This window comes from Aquila chrysaetos, chromosome 3 (genome assembly GCF_900496995.4).
Source record: "Aquila chrysaetos chrysaetos chromosome 3, bAquChr1.4, whole genome shotgun sequence".
Classification (NCBI taxonomy): Eukaryota; Metazoa; Chordata; class Aves; order Accipitriformes; family Accipitridae; genus Aquila; species Aquila chrysaetos.
In genome coordinates, this window is record NC_044006.1 from 5614734 (window position 1) to 5637840 (window position 23107).

The 23107-nt window shown below is 39.2% G+C and overlaps 1 protein-coding gene across 4 annotated transcripts in view; it reads right to left on the minus strand.

The window, feature by feature from the left end:
* Positions 1 to 23107, minus strand: part of GNAS (GNAS complex locus) — a 162077-nt gene that overhangs the window by 13423 nt on the left and 125547 nt on the right. The window contains exon 1 of one of the 4 annotated variants that reach the window (XM_030007692.1): positions 171 to 175. The exons of the other annotated variants lie outside the window; for them this stretch is intronic. The gene's annotated coding sequence lies outside the window, so the exon portion shown is untranslated. Of the gene's footprint in view, positions 1 to 170; positions 176 to 23107 lie in introns of those variants that run through there. 4 annotated transcript variants of the gene reach the window in all.

The window sequence follows — 23107 nt, forward strand, 5'->3', positions numbered from 1 at the left end:
TCTTCTTCCCCCCAAAACAAGTTCCAACATTCAGTAACATCTGCTACTCGTAACAATACTCCTTCAAGAAGGAAGTCTTTCACTGTGTGATAGTTAACAGAAAACCTACCCTGCTTCCAGTGGCATTTTAGGGAAAATAGAGCAAAGCAAGACGTTAAATGAACATGCACTCCTGTGCACATGCCTTTTCATAAAAGTCTGCTCTAGCAACTTTAGAAAGGGCTAAAAACTTTAAAAACCAGTTTGATTTTTCTGCTCAAACATAAAGAAAGGGCGTTATTCTTTCAGTTGGTCAACTGAAAAATAAATGTGTTTGTAAGGAGAAAAAAGTAGCAGTAATTCAATCTAGTCTGATACACCTAAAATAAGGAGCAACAGTGGGAGCATGAGAGTTCAGAAATGATCAATACACTACGTTCAGAGACTTCTAAGCCAATGTTAGTCAAGACCAAATAATTTATCCAGTTAACTAAACTAATAATCAAGTTAGAGAAGAACAAAGCCTAATTCAGAAACTAATTCACCATCATTAATTTATATTTTTAATTCTTACTATGCTCTACCCAAAACACAAGTGAGGCCACTTCAGTACTACTTTGTGTGCTGAATTCACTGCTGTTATAGATTGTTCTAAGTCTACTGGAGATACGCCCATCTACTATGTCAGCAATGAATTTCACAGGGAGAAAGAAAAGTGACCTTGGTGAAATAATTCAAATAAAACTGTCAAACCACGAAACCAAACCTTATACTGCGAGCAAGTCTTGCACCAAGTTACACAGTCAGTTTTCTTCTTCTGTAAAATTTTCCCAGAGATTATATGGGAAAGCTGTTTTCCAGAAAGCAAATCATTCATTCAGCATCGCTGCCAATTCTCACTTAGGGCCAGATTCTGGACACGACTAACTAACAGGATCAGTTATTGCTCTGCAAAATACTGTCACTTAGTATAAGGCACTTTTGCCTTGTTATAAAACATTGATACTGCTATGACACACGTTAAAAAAAAAAGACAGACTTTAGGTCATTTGTAGTCAGCATCACTGGAGAAGCAGCATCTCTAGGACAGCAGCAGATGTGTCCCTGAGATATTAAAATGAAAGGCATTAATAAAATTTAAAACAATCTGAAATAAAAAATGTGCTTTAGTTTTGGCTCCCTTTCTTCAGCTTGGGGAAGGAAAACACACGTGATATGTTTTAAACAGATCTTTGTGAAGAATCAAGTGTCTTTAATTTTAAGGGGTGCACTTAGGAGGCAGACTTCATACAGAGAGATACACAGAAACTCTCCTTAGCTCCTGTAGGTCAAAGTAATTAAGTCATACACGTATCCCCAATTCTTTCAGAATTTTTAATAAGCCTATTATGTCAAAACCATGTCCCAATTTTCAGATCAAGATATATGCCAGTTACTGATTTATTCTGGAGTTCTTTCATACAGAGAGAGTTGTTTTATCCCTATGTGGGGGGAATTTCCCGAATGAATAAAGCTGCTGCCAGACTAAGAACTGCAGCCTGCGCTCATTTTTCCCCACTGAAAAGGTATATAACACATTAAATCTTCCACCTCAAGAAACAACACGGCTTCACTGTTTTGGGAAGAATGGGGAGGGGGAAATCAGACTGCCCTTCCTTGAGCATTTCCTGACTGTCTTTTCAATAAACAGTAACTTGAAATCTTACCCTTTGTGATCTGACGAAATGGTTGGCAGACAAGAAATTTTTTTTTGCTTTGTGAAGAAGAGCTTTTGTTTTCAGTCTAGAACAACACTGGAAAGGTCTCTTCGAACTGACAACACGCCTATATTTGAAGAGCTTTATTTCCATCAGATTTTTTTTTTTTTTGGTCAAGTCAGAACCTGAATTTGTATACAAAATGTCTCTCCTAAAAGCCATACTAAGATCTCATCTTTAGTGTTAGTAAGACACTGCAAATCAAGAATTCAAAATTTCAATCCCAACTAAATACAACATTTGTTTATAACTTATATCCCTCAACGGTAGTACTGGAACTCCGTATTTGTGAAGTTTCTTCCCTCTGAAAGCCTCAGGGTCTTTTACAGACAGTAAATCATACTCACAACTCCTGCCTGCCTTCATTCATGCTTCGCTTCCTGCCTCTACCATTGCATCCTGAAATGCACACCTTACGTTAACCCTATTTTAAAGGTAGGCGCACAGGGTCTAAGTTAATTGCCCAGAGTCCCCCAAGTCACTGGAAATGGAATTTTCATTTCCTCTGAGTCATGTGTTTTTATCAAGAAATTACTAAGAAGTAACCAGAATATTACTAAGAATTACCAAGATTTTACTAAGAATTTATGTTAAATTTACCCTGATCACCTCTAAAACAGTCTTTACAATTCAGGTTTCTATGTCTGAAAAGAAATTAGTATTTGTTTACTGATCTTCCTAAAGACCAAACTGTGCAAATGCCCAGCAGTTTTTTATTTATTTATCTGTACCCTACCAGGACTACAAAACTAATTCAAAGCTCCCTGAAGTAGTTTTAAGCTGAAATTTAACTCAACATTAATAGTGTTCATAAACAAGAGTGTGTTTTTTATTTCGCAGAACAGATCATGCTTTACTTCTACTTTACTCCCTTTTTAGTCCTTGCCATAATCCTTTGTTATTCAGCAACAGCTTTCTAAAAGCTAAACAGTTAACTGTTTGATAAATTCTTTTGTTAGCTATATTGTCTATGCTGAAGCCAGAGTCACAGGATTAGGGCAAAGATGTAATACCCTCTTTAAAGGGGTATTCGAGCTGAGAAATACATGATGTATGTTCTGTAACTTTAACACAGTTTAAAAACATGTTAATATAGAAGAGTTTTCCAAACTCTGAAAAGCCAAGTCTGCTACAGTGTCAAAACCATGGCTTCCCACGCAGGCCAATACACTGAATAACTCCAGGGGACAGGGGTTATTTTCAGTTGCAAGCAGGCATGTGCATATCGACTGTCCCTGAAGTCTGTCCGTTTCTGCTGTTCTTGGGAGCAAGCAGGATATTGAGGAGGGGGAAATCCTATTCCTTAAACTGGTGATAAAGATTTTTTACATTTCAGCTGGTTTATTTTGCAAGAGAAGCAGAAAAGCAGGCAAAATTACAGGAATGATACAAATAAAATAAGCAAACACTCAATCTGCTAGTACTTATGGTATCCTGCAAACATGGACAGTGTATGAAACCAAAATTGTCACGTTTTTCCTCAAAATGAAGTTAAAAATTAAAATTGGGAGTTACTAGACTTTTTTGTTTGTTTTTAAAGATACGCTGATATTTTATATGATTTGCAAAGGTGGAGTTTTTACTGTTAAGGTGGTCACAGAAGACATGCCACAAACATGTTACTGGACAATTAAAAATATTCAGAAAGGCACAGGTCTTTTTTCCCCTAAACAAAACTATATAAGGAGAGAGAAAAAAAATTCCATCAAAACCTTTGCAATTACTTCAACTACTTCACAAAGAGAATTAAGGAAAAAAAGAAAACCCTTGAGACACATGCACGTAGAGACAGTACTGTAACAAATATCGTTGGTATAATTATCAGACCACTATATTGCATGTAAAAATATCTTACATACTATGTTCCCGTAACAAATTCTGCATGTCAGTTCTCAGACTTAAGGACCCCATTCAAAACCAGATTTATATTGGAAATGAACTTCAAAATGTAGTATAAGACTTGAACAGAAGTAAACCAAAAGACAACTCTTTAGAAGACTTTCCCAAGAAGCTGCAAATATTTTTTTTTATTTCCAGTTTCAAGTCAATCGGTTATTATGGTTTCCTTACCGAAGCAGCAAGTCACACAAAAAGATTTAAAAACAGTCTAAAGCTCAGAATTTAATTACAGATAGTATTAATGCGTACACACCCCAGAAAAGTGATTTTGAGAGCAGCCCCAGCTGTAATTACAGAAGAACCTCGCAGCATTCCAGCCACTTGGAGGCGGAGGGGCACCATGGGTCTAATTTTGAAGCAAATAATGAGAAAGCTGAAAAGTATGACTCCATATATTTGGAATCATCTTGTGGTAATCAAGGTTACAGTTCCTTATATGGTGTGGAGAACATGAAGCACACACAAAAAATAGAGTATTAAAACTACGGGGTATAAAGAACTCCCAACTATTGCAAAACCCCCTGAACATACCCCACCGACCAGCCAGCAAAGCCCCTTTACTTTTGTGTTGCCATGAAATACAAACCTTGCCCTAAAAACAAGGCTGATTGCGCACCCAGCTTCCTAAACTGCATAATTAAAAAAGTGTAATCTGCCAGGAGGCCGTGAGGCATGAATGAATTTTAGACAAATCCAGCAGAAGGCAAACCATCCCTTCAAAAACTGCTAGCGATCGGAAAGAGAAATGGGGGAAAAGTAGGAGAAAAAGAAAAAATCTATTTAAAGAGGTTGTAGTTATCTCTTTTTTTTTTTTTTTTTCCTCTGCCTGTCTAAAGTTAGTCTGGCTTAGAGGATGCACTAACTTTCCCAATCAGTTTTACATTACAGCACAAGTCCAGAAATAGCTCCCAGCCGCCTTGGCCTCTAGCACGGTTGCCATGACAATGGAACCACAGTGCTATAAATAGCTCATCAGCACCAAATCTTGTGAGACACATCTGGAATGGGGCCAGCCCAGCCCCGGCCTGACAAATAAAAATAGGCACAGGCAGTTTCAAAGGCTGGAAAGGTACAATGCGGCTCGGCTTGTGTGGAGCGGCGGGCAGAGAAACAGTTTTGATTGCTTGTTAGCATGAGATTTATTTGATAGGAGATTGGGAGAAGTATAAAAGTTACTTTATTGCATACTAAACAGTCAGTCTTTCTCTAAGGTCTATTTTTCTTTCTTTTCCCCTAGTCTGCAGCAAAACCATACCGCTTTTGAAACTGTAACAATGCAGTCTTTTGCCCAGGAGACCATTAAAATAAGGAAAAACAGAAGAAAAGAGATCTTCAAACTTCCCCCTCTAACTATTTCTGTACATTTTTGGCTCAAGTGCATTTAAGCACTCCTGCAAGTCTGACAGGCATCCTGGATGGGATCCTGCATGGGCTGGAGCGCTTTGCTCCAGTTAAAATCATTCACAGGCTGCTCCGTGAGCCTGGTACGAGACGTGGTTCCCCAAAGCCCTCTGCCACGCTGCAGCGATGGCTGCTCTCCTCCTCACCCTCAACACCGTCACTTCGGACCCTCAGCGGGGACAAAACTGCAGCCGTGGACTACGCTGAGGTTACAAACCAGCTGTGTCTGCAACTCGGGCCAGACCTGAGCCGTGCCTTCAGAGGCGGAAGGCAGAATCAGTAGTCGCGGCATAACCCAGCCCACTTTCCAACGGCTCCGCTTGACAAAACTGCCTTTTGAGCAAGCATTTTCTTTCACTTAGTGGGTGAGAAAATGTCGTATTTTTAGCACAGACTCTTGATCAACCCATTCAATTACATCCAAATTATCTGTGTGGGAACAGAATGTTATGTCAAAAATGTTATTCAGCGTATTTGTCAATATTACCCAACAGAAGACATTTGTATAATCAGGAGATTCAATATTTTCTACAGCATATGAAAGCAACGGTTCAGGAATCAGAGTGAAGTTGTAAGACTTTGCTGTTTCACCGACACTGGAAATAGTAGTCAGCGTGATATAACACAGCAAACACCACTCCCAAAATATAAAATCTTAGTTGCTCTATCAAAAACCAATACAGACTACAGATGGTAATCAAAAAAGTGCAACTATAATAAGCATTAAGCCACAGTAAAATATCTTCCGTATGCCATAAAGGCACCGTGCACGCACTCCACACAAACTGCACCATCAGCCCACAGGATTCCTTTAGGTCCCTACATGGATATTTTCATTTCTAAAAATTGTAGAGTAACTTCCATCCAGGCTTAAAGCTGTATGTAAACTTCCCTCCCCTTCCCCCTCCCCTTTACCACATCCAGTTTGCTCTTTGCCATCTGAACAATGTATGTTTCAGAAAACAGCAGTTTTCACAGAAGTATTTTGGAAAATGTACTTTATAACATGCAATGCAGTGCAATTCAGGATTTATTGGTTTTTATAAAGATACTCCAAGTTAGTTTAAGAGCCTATAATCAACTGCAAGTTTTGATTTAAATTATATAAAAAAAGAACTATACATATTTTTCTTCTTCCTTAAGAAACCAATTTGTAAGTTATTACAAGATAGCCCTTTCTGGCTCATATAATGTACAAACTCTCCGGTTTTGCCTGGGAGAAAGACAAGAGGGAGAGGGCTGTAGAGCAGAAAACACTACAAGGTAACCCAAACCTGGCCAACACTCCAGTCCTTCACTGGAAGGGCCTCCACAGCACCGCCAGGATGCCTGCCAGACCCCTTCTGCCATTAACTCTTCACCTTGAGCTGATGTTGGATACGGATCTCTCGTCCTCCAGCAATGGCTTTAGAGGGATGCCTCCCCCAAGCAGATCGTCTGTGCTCCTTTACGCTTCCCACTGACCGGGGCACATTTTATCCCGAACATTACAGCCAGCTGCCTGTGACCATACTCGATTACCGGTTTTCAAATGAAACCTGCCCCGCACAGCTTCCCCCCACCGGTAAGCGACGCAAGCACTTGAGGCTACTCCAGCTGCCTTCGCTCCTACTTTGTGAACTTGTACGAAGGTATTTTCGCACTCTCACAACTACCAAAACAGACCGATTAAAAACAACTCACTACTGCGTGCCTCCGAGGCTCACTCCGCAATACAAGCCTGTATATGTCAAATAACTTCAGAACAGCCCCTCACCCCGCCCCAGAAAATTACTTCACCATGCCAGGCAGAAACTTAAGCTGTTCCAAGGCCAAGGTTGGGTACAGAAATGAAAGGTAACAGCATGGATGAGATCACTACGTCGTGATCTGATTCCAGGACAAGCCCAGGGCGGGAACATGGCGTGAGTGAGTGGGGGGGATCATGGCACAATCCCTATTAACTTTTTCTTTCTTTTAAGTAGGCTGCAAAAGATGACAAAAAACATGGGAAAAGGAGAAGCAATTACATGTTCACATAACAACATTTCTCACTTTGCTTTGCCTTCTGCTCCTCTTCTCCAAATCTTCTTCCTGAATTTTGGTGGGCCAAACACACCAGAGACTCGGCTCTAACTAACGATCCTGTCTCTTGCAAAACACTATCAAATCTGTTTCTTTCGATACGGGATGTTATCTCTTCCTCTACACTTTAAAACAATTTTGTTTGCCTGCCTTCGTTTTTACTTATCCCTCTTAATGAATTACTGTTTAAAATAAAACAAGAAGTGAATTAATCAGAAATCAAAGTATCAGCCATCTCTAAACAATTCACACGTTACTGGAAGCAGAATGAAAGGCAAGCGGTACGTTGGGCCTGGAGAGTTCCCAGGGAAATCAAACCCTGGACATGAGGGTGGGAATCGGGCATGGTGAATGGCAGAGCCGATGCAGCAGCCTGCACTCCCGGGCTGTTCTGTGACTTACCTGCTGCAATTTCTGTCTTTCCTGACGTTTGAAATGGTTTTAACCTCCTGTGACTCCTCAAAGACTGTCATCCTGAAGAATCAAACTCCTAAGTACTCCATCAAGTTTGGTATCTTTTTCAGTTATTTCAGCAAGAGCTCTGCACATTAAAGACTACAATTTTTAATTTTACACAAGGAATGAAAAGCTGAAGTCTAATACTTAATTGTTAGAAAATAACTTTTTTTTCCCATGGTCTTTACTATGTAAAAAACAATCAAGCTGGACTAGTGAGAACTAAAGTATGGCTGATCATGAACTGTTTTCTGGAAGGTAGAAAAAGGTGTGTATCTATGAACTAGGTCAGGAATTTTTCTTTTGTAAACTCTTTTTAATTGTAAGCTAAAGTCACAGACCTTATATACAGCAGAAGAAATCAACATAACTGCATCACTGCCTGCATCACTCCTGTGCTCTGTGGGGGCTGAACTTGGAGGGAAACTTTAAATTTAATAATTTTTCAAAATCTATTTAAATCTGTCAGGTGCAACAGGGATCTTCTTAGACAGTTTTAAGAATATTTGCTGCTAACTTAGACTAAGGAGACTGTTTAAGCAAAGTCATATATGCAAAAATCAATATGAATAATTTTTAGTGGAATTAAAGAGTGCCTCTACAGAATGTAAATTTATTTTAAAACCTCCTAACATCTTTGAGTTCAAATCAGCAAATGAATGCTTGTTTCAATTTCAGATGTCATTTTTAATATGGCAACAACCTATGCATTTTATAAGTATATGTCCCCTACCTTAGGCTGCTCTGTGCAATTCGAACAGGTGAACTTAATGGGATATCCTTTCATTGTGTTTCAACAAAGTATTTATATGAACCTTGTCCTCATGGTCTTTAGCTCCCTCCAGTGCCATCAAATCAGTAGAATTACTTTCAGTTGATAAAGACCACCACATACATATAATTTTAAAATTGCATTATTCTGACAAAATTAGTGACATCACTAATAATTAAAATAAAAACTCTGTCAATAATTTAAAACGTTAATAAAAGCATATTCCCTCAACAACTGCAACCAAAAAACACAGCCGGGGGGGGGGGGGGGGGGGGGGGGGCGCCAACTAAAGAGCTAGATCTGAAGTAGGAATAAAACTATACTATCTGACAGCCACAAAATGCTTTATAAGCGTTATTTATTGGTATTTGCACTATGCCTTTCACGTGATAAAAGAATTAATAAACTAATCCTTCATACTAGTTTCCATACTTTGACGAAACAAAACCGGACAAATCAAAGGTTCAGACAGTTCCCACACTTTTCAGCTTCTGTGGGGCTTGTATGGTTAAAGCCCAAACACTGCGAATACAGAACCAGCCACTTCCCCAACTGCTATCTGAAAAATGGGCAACATAATTTTTAACAGAAATTTTAGAGACAGAGGTAGGTGGAGCTGACATGATCTCACGTGACAGAAAAGGAATTTTGATCCCAGGACTGAATTTCCGCAGGAACTAGGGAAGCGGTGATAGCTTAGGGAAGGAATCAGGCCCCAGATGAGCCCAAAACAATGGGAGGACAAACTGCTGCTGGGTTTTGAGCAGGGTGGTAGGGAGGACTTCACTGCCTTATTTAAATACACTTGTACAAAGGTCTTCAGAGAAATAGTTCACATGTCTAACATGCAAGAATATAAATCCAGTGATGGAATTTTGCCTACTTAGGTGCCATCCCAAATGAGATTTTTGTTCAGTATTTTAGGAAGTTAGGTTCTTTTGCAAAAAGGCAGTAATTTTGACTGTTATCCTGCTCACAGGATGCTCAAATGTTTCATTTCTTTTACGCCAGCGTCACACGTAATGCTTGCTGCAGGCACTCGGGACTGGAATGGCAGTCAGCATCTTCACAGGACTACCTGTCAATACCTGTTCGGGAGCCGACAGTTTGAACAACTCACAACAGCTCACATTTCAGTTTTTGCTTTTCTCAGAGACGTGCTTCCCCCCCGCCCCCTCTTTTTTTTTTTTTTTTTAAACGTTCTTTTTTTCAACTTGGGAAAAACAACTCCAGGCCTCTGTAAATGGAGACACACAGCCTGGCATCTAGTATTAAAAGCATCTGGTAAAGAGCACACCTCTCATTTTGAAGTAAGCTGCAATGTACAGTTATTCCTTTTTCTTGAAAACATTTGCTTGATCATGAAATTTAATACCAGACATAGTTTAAAAAATTCATTTTAAAACAAGCAAGTGATAGAGAGCTATAATAGCAATTTTATCCTGTTAATTTTGAGTAGTACAGTGACACTAATCTTTGGTTACTGTGAAAAGCATCACCTGCAAATACCCATTTCTGTGTTCTTTTGCCATACAATAAAATGAAGAAGTCCAGTTTAAGTGCTTGTCTTTCCCTGGTACACATTACATTCAGGCAGATAAAAGGAGCAAGAAATCAAGCTTGAAGCCAAATTCAAAGGCAAACAATAAAGGTGAACATACTACTTCTGTGGGAAAGCCACTCACAGGGAGTGACCATGTTTCTGAAGAAGTGCAGCCCTCTTTTCTTCTCACGGAAATTTAACACATCAAACAAAAAGAACTGTCAGTCATTCAGTTTCATGATTTTGCTCTTTGCTTAGATTTTTACTACTCTTAAAAGGAAAATCTAATATAGACCCTCCACCTTCACTTACTCACATGTTGTTTATGGTAACACCAATACATAGTCATTGACTATGGAATATTTCCCCCAAATGCATTTGAGTATTTAGTGCTTTTAAGCTTACAATTAAAACGGACACCTCATAGAATGCCGTGGCTTTACAATGGCTCACAAACAGCGTTAATTTAGCAAGCGACATGATACGCTATTTTAGAATCTTTTAAATAAAATATTTTGGCCCTTCCCCCTCTCTTCCCCACTGACCTGCTAACTTGACTCAACTTATCCTGAGGCAGAATTTTGATCATTACAAAAATACGAACTCCTTTAAATCTCGTCTCTCAAAACAGAAGACTGGCTATAAAAGACCTTAAAAATAGTATTAAAATCTCTCATCGTTCAAATGTCTGTAAAACAGACAGTAGGATACACTTTATATTTGCAAAACATATTTTAACATTTGAAAAATGTATTTTTTAACATGGACTTTTCTACACTGCGTGCTTTCAAGATTAAAGTAACAGGGAGTTTAGAATGAAGTGTGCACAGGAAAAGTAAAATCCCTGACAAGGCACAACCTTAGCCCGTTTCCTCTCTCAGCCAAGAGTCATGTCTGTTGGTTTCGGCACGGAGAGGTTTTCCATTGCAGTTCCCTGACTCACAGACAAGCAGTCAGGTGCTGCAAAACACGGAACCGAGACAGGACTGGAGTAAATGTGCAGAGATGTGTGTGGGTGATGGATGTGCGTGGGTGAGAAACAGTTGTTGGGAAACTCACACAGGAAAAAGAAGGTGAGGGGAAATTTTGTAAAGACACTTAAAATCCCTTATTCTCTAACTAGCTTAAGACAATGTTACAATGAGGAACTGATAATGCAGCTGCTTCAGGTGGAATTAGTTCTTTTAAACTAGCTTTATTGACTCTATTTATTAGAGTTATATAAAAGCGTTGTAATTACCTAAACAATTACTAAATATATTATTCATAGAACATAATTATTTCAGCATTATAACTTTAAAAACCCTCAAGAGCAGAATGGATAGCTCTATCTTGAAATGGAACCTTATACTGAGGAGAATATTAAGATTCAGGAGGTACTGAAGGTGACACATACACACCGCCCTTGCAGTCTCAGCATCCTCACTGGCCTCACAGAGGCCAAGGACTGAGAAAGCCTGGGCAGGGAGTCTTCTCCCTCAGCCCTATCCTTCTCTTCTGACATGGGTCTCTGTGCTCTCAGGCAATGCCAGAGCCTTGACCACAAACCACCCTTCTACTGAGGTTGAAGAGAACCTCTGCGATAAGGTATACTGTACAAAAGTCTGCTAAATCTAAATTAATGCCATGTTCTCTGGAAACCTTAACTTTAGCCCCCCTTTCCTCAGGGGATGGGGGGAAGGAGAAATAAAGAAAGAAAGATTCTAGCCATTATGATTGTGAAGCAAGTACAAAATGGTGTGATGAGCTCTACCTATGCAGGCAGCACGAAACAAACACACTGAGAGGTGGAAAAGAATTTGTTCTCAGTAGGCATTAATTCTGAAATTCCAGTGATGCTGGTTCATGCTTTTTTATTTTATTACACTGAAAAGAAAGCATCACAAAGCTATGAATAACAACTCATTTTTGCACCACAAGTGGGTGGACTCCCCGCCCCCCCCACTCAATCACAACCAGGCAGCAGGGAATCTGAGGGAAAGAAAAGCCAAACTGAAGAGCCCAAGGTGTGCACTCAAGTTCCAGAAAATTTCCAGATTCTACTGGATGACTAAAAGCTGTAACATACCAGTAGAGGACACACACATCTTGACCATCGCTTTGTCTGCAGAGGGCAGTGTCTCATGTTTGCATTTTAAATGGCTGAAACCCTAAACCTAAATTATTTATTAACAGATTAAAAATTTCCTCTTCTACATGAAAGAAACATTTAAACAGTCTCAGGAGAAGAAGTGAACAACAACAGACACTAAAAAACATGGGTAGAATTGCTGCAGTGGGAAAGATGAGAAGGGATCTGAGAACGTATTTCTCTTCCCCAAATGTAGTGCATAGCTGCTGGGGCTTTGGCCGCCCTTACGAAGCTCTGCTCAACATCCAAGTCTATTGTTTTGCACAAAGACATAAAGCCAGCAACCCTCTTATAATGTCTTACTGCAAAGAAGCACTGAAAGATGTACAGCCTTCAGTGTTGCAGTCTTGGTTCAAATATGTGCCTAAAACGTAGTGGGCATCTGACATTCACAGCCCACACATCTGGTAATAAATGGGCAATTCGAAGCTGTGCTAGGAAGCAGAGGCATGCAGCAGCTCTTGTGGAACAATCATGACCCAGCTGTAGCCTGGACTGGCTCACCTATTGCTCTGATACCTGTAACTAGAAACCATGCGATTTTAGAGTGCCGAAGACAATTCCAGGATTTCCATTTGTTCTGCATTACTATAATTAGAGCTTCCGGATCATGGTTTACACTAAGAACAGCAGCAAAGACTGCAAGGTGGAAGAGACTCAGATCAGATGGGTCAGACAGGGAGAAAGTCTGGAGAGCAACCTCAATGGTTCTGGTGAAAAGGAGGTGTGTTCTTACATTCCTTACGCTGTATCAGGTGCTTATACATACACAGTCTATAAACTTTATAGCCATATGTGAAACAGCTTTTATCACACTACAGTATTTTAACTCCACTTCCTCTACTCAGCAGCAAATTATTAGATTCACCACAAAAAAGGGTGCCTCAGCTCAGCAACTGATGTATTAGACAGAAGTTAATAATATGCGACTACTAAATATAGCCATTCTCTGTTTTCTTCTACATTTTCCAGCCTAAGACATTTTTGCAGGATCTTGAACACACTAGCTGCCCTGTATTGATTGTGATGCTCAAAACTAGTGACAGGTGCAGAGCTCTCAATATGGCACTTTTCCCTCACCCCATCCCACCCACATTTAGATCATATAGCTTCAGCTTGTAAAACTAGTTATCTTCTTTGTATAAATGCACATGCACAGGAAGTCCAAGGAACAGACTGCCAACAAGCAGATGAGAAAATTTTAAAAGATCTGAGGCGCTAATAAACCATGCCAGAATTACACACTGCATCTAAATACAGGTTTTAAGGGAACATCACTGGAGTACTTCTGCAGATAAGCATATCCTTCATTTTAATTAAAAAAGAAAAATTCCCTCCTTTGAATGAACTCACTTCCATTTGAGAGACCTATGTTTTATTAACACACCTTATGATTTTCTGTTTCTTTGCTTAAAGACAATAGAATGGGGAAGAAAAAAAAATAAAGACCGATATAATTTATATTTGGGTCACTGACTTTCTTGACTGTGGCTCCAAACACCAAGCCTTTAAAAAGGAAAAAAACCAGCCACCCAAGCCCCACACTGCTCTGCAGTAAAACTTTCTCCTGTTCCCTACATTCATTTTCATCAGTGTAAGCTGCAGATATTTAGTGGACGTACAGTCAAAAGGTATCCCAAGGAAGAAAAAAAAATCTCCAACTAACATCACAACTGAAAAATGCAGCTTTTCTAATTGCATTCTAATTACTGATTTTTAAGTAAGTATGAAGGGAAACTGCTATACATTTACATAGACATATATGTGTCTAACTCTGTAAAGTAAAAATCTGTTTTGGTTTTCTGCATGTCTAGCATTAATCCATTATGATGCTTTGTGGTATGGATGTTAGGACTAAATGTGAAACAGTTCAGAATTTAAAAGATACACTATTTAAATGTGGATACTACAACCCGATTCACCCTGTAATCCATATATGTATAAAAGCAGCATACACTTGTACAGATTCTGGTAATTACAGAGTTTTGTTTCAAAAAACCACCATGTTTCATACAATACAAACATGGTAATTGTCACTTTATCTCACAATCTACACTGTGATTTCAATTATGCACAACAAAAGGACTGCTCATGAGAACTGAACTGAGAGGGTAAATTGCACTCCTCATAATAATAGTAACAAACCTGTGTTCATTAGTGTTTGTTTGTTTTTAAAAGGTATCTGTTGAATTATTACAAACAACTCTTACAGACTAGTGAAAAAAGAAAATGTACTGGGTGCGGCACTAATCTTTCATTTGTAAGACTTGTCTTGAGAAAAATCAGTTTCATATTCTTTACAGCCACGTGACTTTATCACAAAACCACAGTGCACAATTTTGGCATAATTAGCAGGACCTTCTTAAATACAGCCCAGAAGAAAGCTCTGAGGGAAACAAACACATTTCACACCATTAGGGAAAGTTAGAGCTGAAATGGAGGTACCAGCGTCTGCACAGAACAGCAGAAATCCTACCTATTTTTAGTTCACAATTCCAATAAGAAAACAGCTGGGAGTCTAATGAAATTATCTTGGTGACAAATTTAATGGACTGAACACTAAAGTTACTATTTTTAAATAAAGTTCCTAATTATCTTTCAAAACAAGAAGCAATTAAGCAGCAGCGGAGCTATGGCTTCCCAAGCATCTGCTAAGGCTTGGCTCCAATCAGACTGAAACTGGGAAATGGCTCAACACCTTTCTGATCCTAAAAATTGGTTGAGCGCCAGGCTCAGGGTTTGGTTGGGGTTTTTTGGGTTTTGGGTGGTTTTTTTTGTTTAAGTTTAATGAAAACAGTTCTGCTTTGACCTGTCCAGTCCTGCCTTGCCCTGTTTTTCCCTGCCTGTTCCCCAGTCACTCTCCTTATGAGCAGTGAATGCCTCTGCGCAGCTGTACAATTCACAACCTGCCTGTGCAAGGAAAAGGTGGAGAGGAAAAGAGTAACAGAGCTCCTAATGTCTGAAGAGAGCTGGTGAAAATGATAAATGATAACAAACTGCTTGGGTCTTGGAGTAGTTCAACTCTGTGGAGGAGAGGTGGACAGTGAAGTACTCCAGAGGCGATGGTGAAGGGTCAAGGGTCTCACCTAGCAAAGATCTCTGAAAGAGCACAGAGGAATTCACAACATGGAGCATATTGATATCTGCAAATTTACTGAACAAGCCACATAAATCACAATAAAGTGAGTTATAATCTGACATGTTCTTCTCCAAATAGCTCTTTAAAACTAGACATTTTAATTACTGGTTCCCTTGATAACGCACTCTGACAATAATGAGTATGTTATACTTGCAACCTCACATAAGACTGTTCCACGCTTCATACCTACTATATGCCTTATTTTGGAACAAACTTTTAACAACAGAGGTAGAGAATTACAGTTAGCATTGAAAAATACACTGATAACATACTAATATCTACATTTTAATGTGACATAGCAGGATCCTAGAGTCTGGAATGCCTATTTGGGGAATATATCATCTATGCTGGTAAGACCGGAGAAGATCTAAATCCAACCTCTCACCCCTTCTACGAAACCACTTCATCGTGTCAAGGTTCTTGATGACATTGTAATACTTCTTGGCATTAGTACCATGAAAGATTGAACAATAACGTCCTTCACCCATCTGATTTCATTTAAAACCTCACACTATCCAAAATCATCCAAGGGTTTTTGCAGATGTGAGCTTTTGCGTTCTTCTTGAAGAAGAGACATATCACAACACCAATTTACAAATGGGGAAACTAAGTTTCAGCCAGGTCTGGCCTTTGACAACAAAATGTGTGGATCCTAAAGCAGTTCAGCTCTGTGGAACAGAGGTGAACAGCAAGTCCTCCAGCAGAAATGGTGAAGAGAAGCCGTTCAGGCTGAACCAAGAAAAGAACTGAGACTGTACACCTTAACTGCAAAATCTGTTCTTCGTGGCATACATACTGATAGGCAGAGCTAACGAAGAGACCGAAATAAGATCAGTAGACTCAAGCAAGATTGGTTCACTCTTAAGACTCAATTTGATGAAAGAATATCAAGAGAACAGCCACACTCTTTACAAAGCTATGTAAGAAGATTGCCTTGCCAGTTACAAAGCTTCAAGATGCCTAACTTTTCCACACTGTCCCTGATTTTATAACATCATAAATTAGTAATTAAAATCTAACTGAGATGCCTTAACAGCAAAAGTGGTGGACAGCGTGTTCCCGACATGGTCTTCGGCAACTTTGCAAGTATTACCAACATTGGCAATATACGAACAAAAATAGCAAATTAACACAATTTGCAGGGATTTTGCGTGTATATTGCTATTTTCATTTATTTATAAAAATTACTTAGGCTTTAGAAGGTTTTTTGGTTGGGTTTTTTGGGCTTTTTTTATTGTAGAAACAGAAAACTCTCGGCAAAGATCATACAGCACGACCCAGCCACTTGAACCAGGCTGGATGCGGCTCCCACCAGCACCACACGCCTTTGGCAGACCCTCCTCCAGGACCCAAGGCTCTTTCCCTCCCCCAGCTGCAACAGCCTTGCTAAAAATAGTCCTCTGCAAGCTTTTACTCCGGCTGCAGTTTACATAAGCCCTTTGGGGGAAGGGGAACCTTGCAGAGTACCCAAGGCACTCCCCAGCCTTCACAGAAAATTTACTGGCCAGCCAACACGTTTCAAGTGTAAATTACCATCCAGACACTGAACACCCTCACTTGCATAACGAATACACTACAATTTAGCTTTATTGGTGGATATGCTTCTCAGAGACTCAATTAGTGTAGCACAATACACATATAGTTAACACAGAATTGTGTTAAACTGTAACAGCTGATTTTAAAAAGTTTCAGCCGCAAAACCAACGTATAATATACTACAGAGTAATCAGTTAAAAAATGGTATTTCAAATCACGAAACCTATCAATGACATCCTGCCTACAAAACTATTCTTATCACATGTAAAATTAGCTAGCAATTTCTTTCCGTTTATTTAGGACTCAGTCGCATACTATAAAAAGCACTTAAAGAATACTTAAGTTCAGCTTCAGTTTGACAAACTTGTTCACCTAATACGAGCTTAATCTATTTTTTTAATTTTCAGCCCGCCCCTCCTGAAGTAAGGATTTTATGACCATGTTCTCTGCATGCAAGCACATGGTCTCAATAAACTTTTGAGCCTGCTGGTAAATTTATACCAAATGTACTGCAGACATCTTTGTCAGGGGTCTCTCAAAATAATAATTTCAGCAATACCTGTGAATGCAGGCAAGCACCCAGACAAAAGAAATTGAAATTTAAGTCCCCAGTGAAGGAAAGGCTTCGGTGTATCATCAAATAGTGGAGTTCACAGAAGAGGAAAAGGAGGGAGAGAACGTGCAAGTCAACAGCATCAAGTGCTCCCTCTCCCTGGAACTGGCAGTGATGTATTTGCAGTGTTTCAGCTCAGGGAATAATTGGGAATCGAACCTGGCACTTTCCCATTGTACCAGCAAATGTACTGGCCTCATTTCATCCTTGTATCACAAATTTTCTGTTGCCTCCTATCTTTCAGAACACTGTTGCTTTTAATTTATTTTTTTAAAGCAAATCTTTAATGAGGTTTTACAATATCTTTTTAGGTCTTAGTTTGATAAAAGTATTCTCCTAATTGTCATCTTCTAATCTTAAAATGTTCCTTTTCTGCAGCAATACAGCATGAGCGATAAGAGCTCTCTTAAAAAAAAAATAACCAACCACCCATGCTCCAAAAGCCGTCGTGCTTGCTGACGGCGGATATCAGAAACAGCAGATCCCAAGGTCAGGCAAAAAGTTCCAGCAGCTACTCACCCACCAAGGAGAGTAAACTGCAAAATCCTAAAAATACTGGTCACACCTGCTCCACGTTCCCTGCTATCAGAGCACCCGGAGCAGCACACCATTTCAGCAAGCCATTTCCTGCTGGAGCAGCATTTACTGTGGCTCCCACAGCAGCAGCCAGACCCCAGGGATCCCACCCTCACAAGTGTCCCGCAGCCAGTCCAGCACTGCACCCCGCATCAGCTGTCCCAGCACTCCTTCCACCAAATTCACCCAGGGAGCGCCAGCCTGGCTGTTACATAGCTAATGCAAAAGTGATGCAATCAACGCCGCACTTTCTCGTTTCCGCAAGCATTTATTTATAGCTTGCCCTGTGTTTTGCGCCTGCAGATCTTTCTCTTGCAGGAGGGATTCCTAGTGAAGGCTGCTCCAGACCGTATGGAAGTCTTTTATTCTGCTTGTTTCTGTATCATATTGAATTGTTTGTTCGAATTGCAGCTCAAAACAAACCTCATTCAGGGCTTTTTGTGTTCACACAAATGGAGGTTGCAAAAGCGTGGGAGGAAAGGGTGACTGAAAATTAATTCTCAGGAACTAATAAGAGTTTTAACAGTTGCTTTGACTGATTCTCAACACCTGACAGCTATGGTTTTTATACCACTACAGTAATCCAAGACCACTATACCGTTAAGTCTGATACCAACAATTAAAGATGTTGTTTGCTCTTTCTTCTAATAAAGTTATGGGAATTTTGCAGTAAAACTGAGTACATTTTTTAAATTAATGGGTAAAACTTCAATAAATACAGAAGACTAGTACACCCTAGGTGCATGACAACCTTACAGAGTTTATGTAAACACAACTCTTCCCCTTATTTTAACTTCTCATCCTAACTAATTCATTGTAACACAGACTGACCGCTACCTGTCTTCACAAAAAACAGGATAAGGATTACTGTGTACACAATAATCTACTATTTTACTTGTTCAAATTTACTCAAAGTACATGTATTTTTTTGAGAACTGAGATTACAGGAGAAGTTTCACCTGCAGCAAATAGAGTTATTTTTAGGGTGAATTTGTTGCATTTTCCCCTACCATAAAAAAGTATATTCTGTGCCTAGTGAAAATAAATAAAAACACAGAAGAAAGGGCAATAGCATCTGCAAGATCCGTGTACAGCGAAGACAAGCCAAAGAATCTTGAGCTTTCAGCAGTTATGTAGCTCTACCAAATGTCTGACTTTCTGAATGTCTCAAACCTCGTCAAACATTGGGCCTGCCTTGCAGTAAATGCACCAACTGTGTGCTTATCAGCTTTGTACTAGCAGCTTGATACAGTGTTTAGTACAATAGTGAGATCCCCTCACTCCAGGAATGTGTGGCATCGCTTAAAGGATGAAAGGCTGGTCAGCAGAATGCCAAGGAATCCGTGCATTCAGTGGTGTTTGTGAAACCTGTTGTTAATGAATTAACTCACAGTAGGAGAAACTCCATCTACTTTAAGCGAGTTCCTATAAGGATGAATCCAGGCTATTGAATTCTTCTTAATCTTTACAATCATGAAAGAAAAATAAAATTGTGTAGTAATGCTATGTTAGTAGCTGTATTTAATGATCTTGTGTAACAATGCAACATACTAATTTCTTGAATAAATTATTTTGTGTCAAATTCTGTAACAACACTGATTAATCACTCAAAATGGATTGTGCATTGAGTCAGGGCTTTGAATGCATACACAAAATCTTGTTTACTAATATATTAGTTGTTTGAAAAATATCGGTCATTTTAATAACATAGAAAATGATTTATGAAGCATCAAAACTTAACAAATAGTCAACCAAAATAATAAACAAAAATCAACCTTATATATCTCCTTGATTAAAAGTTGGAAACACTACTTTTCAAGGTGGCAACTCTAACTGTTTTGCATAACTAACCCCAGATAAGTTTAGCTTTAGGTATACATGTGTATACAAATCACACAGTGATGTGCAGAACAAGAACCCTGCTAGTGTAGTTCACTAATTCTCATTCCATTACAAACTTGTACCTATCAACAGAGCAAGAGACCAATACAATATTCACAGCATCTCTTCCAAAAGCCTTGGCAGATGAAAGATGTTTTTTCCATGCATTTCTAGAATATTCTCACACTGTTAATTAATGCCACAACATAAACTTTTGAGGATGGGAAAAGGAAACAGTGGGAAGGAATGGGGAACCTGTTGCCATTAAAATGCAGAAATTAGTACAAGTTGAATTAACAGAAGGTTTTAGCTTATATTCTATCTCCTGCTGTATTGCATTTCAACTCTTCCCTTTCACCCACAAAAAAATTCCACTGCATTTGAATTTCTGTTTGCAGAGAACAGTGCCACAAAAACACAAAGCAGGAGGATGGATAGGTATCAGAAATATGTTGACTAAGATGTCCAGATACTACTGAACCAAACAGACTTGAAATCAATTGCAAAAATATGCACCTGATGTTTATTTTAAAAAAAGCTCAAGATTATTTTATTTTCTTTGTTTGAAATAGAAATCTCAGGGCTTATGCAAATTTTGTCATTTATCTGTATCATTTGTTTATTAAAATATAAAATCATTTGGTGAGGTAAGCATAGTATTATTTATCAAATGACACAGTTTGCCGTTTTTAACCACTAGTAACAAGGAATCTGTTATTCTCTTTAGTGAATTATTTTCAACTCTGTGTTAATTAACTGTACGGGTACAGGCAAACCATCAAGAAATTGGGCTACAAAACAATTTTGTCTGCCGAATTCTGAACTGTAGCCAAATACTTTTAGTACAGAATTATCTTATGAAGCTGTATCATTCTTAGGTTTATACAGTAGTAGTTACTCATACATTCACATTCTTTGATAACATCCACTTTGACTACCAACCAGACTCAACACAGTATTCTTCAGCGGCTAACTAAAATGTCAATATGCCTGTTATTTAGTCCTGCCTTCATGACACTGTCTTGATGTGCATTTGCCATTCAAAATGAAACTTATCTGTCAGAGGAAAACAGCAATCTACTGAACAAATCATGTGGATATCTACTTATTATCACACAGGAAATATACTATTTTGTGGACAAAGCTTATTTAAATAAAATGTTAACATTGCCAAAGTTTCAAAAATACTCTTGAGCAAGTGTGTGCTTAACCTGAGCAAATTTTGTGCATGTGAATTTGTTACTGAAACAATGAAATAGCTGTTGTATGAGCAAATGCTCCATTTGCACGTGAAAGCAAATATAACACATTGAGAAATGAACATCCATTTCCCCTAAATCAAGCATCCATGAACACTTGCACTAGGGTTTATCCTTAACTCTTGCAGGCATTAGCAAGTGATACACTTAAACTAAAAGGCAAAGTGTGACTATTTGGATGCAGGACTGGTTCAAGAAATTGGGGAAGAAGTTCCAACCCAGCTTTTTCATGCTCTTCGGATCAGGTCAGCCCTGCCTCCAGCTGAGGCAAATCCCTAATATTTACAACTAGACAAGGAAAGGAAGTTGCATCTGCAGCCAAAGGCCAGAAAGGAACTGACACATTAACAGATGTGTGGAACAAAGGAGAAATAAAAGTGGCAAATGAATGAAGGTGATGGGTGCGGGGGGGTTACAAGTGGCAGAGCGAGTGAAAGTGGAGGCAGAAATCAGATTCCTGGAGCAAACAGTTAAACGCTTTCACAATAATTCAGAAGGACGCAGTGGGTATCGCACAGACCTCAAAAGCCTGTGGTATGACTTCTTAAATTATTCACATTTTGGACTTGTAAAGGTCTTTCTGCCATTATGGCTCATCACTTTTAGTATTTTCACATATCGGTGCTTTTAATTCGTAAGACTCAAGCAAGCTATTCCAGGACACCCTTTGTTTTATCTAGCTTCATACTGGGATGTAATTTATTTTGAAGACAGAGAAGTTTATCTGGGGTTGAGTGTAGCTTGAAATTATGAATTTATGATCAGCTGTGACAACAGTGGGAACATGTGTTGGATTCATAATCCATTTATTGGCTAAATTTAGGTAATCTGGTTTTCACAGCACTTGCCGGCAGGCACATCCCTGCTATTGACAGTCGGCAAGAAAGGGCAGACACATGGAGTAGTTAGGTGTAATTCAGCTGCTTATATATTTGGACTCATTTTGTCGGTAGTGACTTCACTAAAGTCATGCAAAGACAGGAGTTACTGTGCTTCCCATCTACAGCAACCTATTTCTGCACCCAATACCCCACTGTATTGCAGAGAAAATATAACCTGGGCTGCATTTTTTTTTTTTAATTGAAATTTAACCTTGTTTAAAACATGATCCTCTGTTCCCTCAGGCTGAAGAAGAGTAGGGAGAAGACCCTAATTCAGTTATGTCTAACTGCTCTGGAATAAAGTAAGGTGGGTTTTATAATCAACACTAAGGATTAGAAGTTAGATGATCTGGGTCTATTCCTTGGCTTGCCAAAGAATTCACACAGCAGTAGGCAAGCTCATCAGTTTTAGATCACTGAAAGGGGACATGAATATTATTCTTCCTCACGGGAATGTTTAACAATATAATTGTTAATGTCCGTAAGACGCTCACGTATGCCAGGAATATAGGCCAGGGAAATTCCTGTCCTGTTGAATGTGAATACGCAGACATAGCTTGCAGAGCTGGAGAAGACAGAGCAACTACTCTGCCAAAACCACACTGAGTGAAAGAAAGTAAAAAGAAAAAAAAAGTAATAAATAATATGAGTAAGAAACTAGACTAACAGTAGTACCACTGATAAATCAGCCACTATTTAAAAAGGTGAGACTTTCAGCAAACGTACTTTACTACATGTTCCATGAAGGGAACTTTGTCATGAAGTGAAATCAACATGGAAGAAAATCATTAAGTGCTCAGATTGGGGCTCTTAATTGCTCTCTACAAGTCAGCAAATCCAGAAATAAAACACACCATAAATCTTAATAAAAATATAAAGATTTTACAACCCATAACAAATCAGAAATTAAAAAAACAGTGCATCCACATCTGCTGATCCTTTAGCAGCCCTGCACAGCAGTCGGCTAATAGCTGCACACCCCCCCCCCCCCCCCCTTTCTTTGATAAGTACTTTAAAAACAAACATCTTAGAAAATACTTCTCATAAAACTCTTCTGGAGCAGCCTGGCACAGTTTCAAGCTATCGGAGTGGTTCTGCTGGTACTGAAGTTCGAGAAACGTGACTCTGCACCTAGACCAGCCACCTCCCCATGCTTTCTCCTTCCCCGAAATGGCAGGCGGCAGGAGAAAAGCCGGCACGGCCGGCAGCAGGAAATAGCG